General features: G+C 33.7%; 1 protein-coding gene across 1 annotated transcript in view; it reads right to left on the bottom strand.

Moving 5' to 3' along the window:
- The window catches only part of LOC122246021 (uncharacterized), an 89,712-nt gene that overhangs the window by 61,571 nt on the left and 25,641 nt on the right, over positions 1–2,500 (bottom strand). The window lies entirely within an intron of this gene.

Raw genomic sequence — 2,500 nt, 5'->3', positions numbered from 1 at the left:
TAATCTCAACCCAATCCTTTCCTGAGTTTATCTAATCCCGTTTATCACTTTCGGGAGATGCGGCTGGCGGAGATGACGCAGCATCTCAGCATCAGCTTAATCGATCACGTCCTTCGTTTGATGAGAACTATTCATCATTTTCTTTGTAAGTTTTTTTTTTTTTCTTCTTCTTCTTCTTTTTTTCTTACTTTTTTGTTTTTGTTTCTAATTCTTGTTTTTTTATTTTTCTTACTTTTTTTTTCTTCTTGTTGTTGTTCTTCTTCTTCTAATTCCTTTATATTCTTATTTTCCTTGTTTTTTCTCCATCTTCGACTTCATATTTTTCTTCTTAATCGTCATCTGCTTCTCCTTCTCCTTCATTTTATCTTTCTTCTTCTTCTTCTTCTCATTTTTCCTTCTCCTTCTTCTTTTTATAATTCTTCTGTAGCAATTACTTTTTCTTCTTCCTCTTCTACTTCTTTTTCGTCTGCATCACCATCAATACATTTCTTCTTCTTCTTCTTCTTCTCATCCTCATCCTCATCCTCCTTCTTCATCTTTTCTCTCATCTACATCTTCTTCGTATTATTCTTCCTCCTCCTCTTCTTCATATTATTCTTCCTCCTCCTCTTCTTCATATTATTCTTCCTCCTCCTCTTCTTCATATTATTCTTCCTCCTCCTCTTCTTCATCACCTTCTCCTTCTTCTCCTTGTCATTTCTTTCTTTAATTTGAAAATCATTTAGCAACTCCCACGGACTTTATCAAAAGCTGGAGAATTTTTCGGTGACGTATCAGCCTAATTCGACGAAATTATTCATCAGAAAACGAAAGGAAAAAAAAAACTTTAGCTGATTATCTGCTGAATTGATTAATTGAATTTCCCCTTTTTTTTAAGGAAAGTGGTAAATCCGTAAATGTATCATTTAAGGAAATTAGCCTCTATAGTGCACTATTTTTTTTTTTTTTTTTTTTTTTTAAGAATCGATTATAAATCAGATGAGAGAGAATATTGATAAATTATGAGGAAGAGATAAGGAGAAAGAAATTTATTATCCAAAGTGGAAGAACTGCCTTGAATGATAATGGATGATAACGAGGATAAAAAAGGGAGAGGAATGAGAGTGAACAGAGAAGGAGAAAGTAAATATGGGAGATATGTAGGTATGGAGGAGATTAAGTTAGAGAAGCAGTCGGAAGGGTGAATTAGGAGAGAGAGAGAGAGAAAGGGAAAGAGAGAGAGGGATAGAGAGACATAGAGAGAGAGAGAGAGATAGATAGAGAGAGAGAGAGAGAGAGACATAGAGAGAGAGAAAAACATAGAGAGGCATAGATAGAAAGAAGGGAAGAGAAGAGAGAGAAAAGAAAAGAGTAAAGAAGAAAAAAGGAGAGAAAAGAAGAGAGATTGAGAAAAAGAGAGAGAGAGAGAGAGAGAGAGAGAGAGAGAGAGAGAGAGTCCAAGAAATAGAGAAAAGGGAAACAAAGAGAAAAATACGAGAAAAGCCAAAGAGGGTAGAATCAGGCTACAGAAAACCCTACATTTTCCTCAAGTCATTTCAGAAAATAACACCAAAACCGTCTCTCATTGCCCTAATCTGAAAATAAAATTTGAATTTGTTGCCTCAAAAGAATCATTGGATTATGAATAATTTGGAGAGGAATCTTACGAATTTCCAGGATAAATATTGGGGAGAAATATAGAATTTAACTTAAAAAGAAATTACTTTCCAAACCATGGAAGGCTCGATAACTGGAAGATAGAGAAGAGTGTGTAATCATATATTCTTCATTGTATTTTTATTCATCTATTTTTCCTACTAATCATTATTATCATTGTCATTACCATTCTATCATTATCATCATTTGTGTTATTATCATTATCATGATCATTTACACCATTACTATTACTTTTATTATACATATACATAAAAAAACAACAAATAGAACAGCCTATAGAAACTAAAATTTAAAAAAAATAGTAATTTTATAAGTTCCCTCGTTTATCGCCATGCCAGCCGTTCCCATAGCCCTTTTAATAATTTTAATCATTTAATCATTTGATTAATTTTATTTTTTTTTAATCGTGTCCTTCCTTTTCCTTCCTTTCTCTCCCTAACTATCATCATCACAATTTTCATAATCATCATTACAGTCAATTTATTTTGATCATAACAGTTGCAGCGAAGGATAGAGTTCAGATAGCCTGACCTTTCCTCTTACAAGATAAGAATAGAATCTACGCAGGGTCATTTAAGGTCATGTGTCCAGTATCTTTGAAGGAAACGTGAAAGATTTAGAGTTTATGCCCCATTTTCAGTGGTTTCCGTTGATTAGTTTATCGAAACATAGGCACCATCTCGTTAAATCAGTTTAGGAGGGAAATTACCAAATATAAAATTTCATGAGCAGACAAGAAGAATTAAAAAAGAGAAAAAATCAATAAGAGGAGGGCGAGGAGGAGGAAGAGGAGAAGGAGGAGGAAGAGGAAGAGGAAAAGGAAGAGATAGGGGAGGTGGGGGAG

Source organism: Penaeus japonicus, unplaced genomic scaffold, assembly GCF_977035675.1.
Source record: "Penaeus japonicus unplaced genomic scaffold, GWHDUDI00000001_assembly GWHDUDI00000015, whole genome shotgun sequence".
Lineage (NCBI taxonomy): Eukaryota > Metazoa > Arthropoda > Malacostraca > Decapoda > Penaeidae > Penaeus > Penaeus japonicus.
This window is presented reverse-complemented; position numbering and strand designations above follow the sequence as displayed.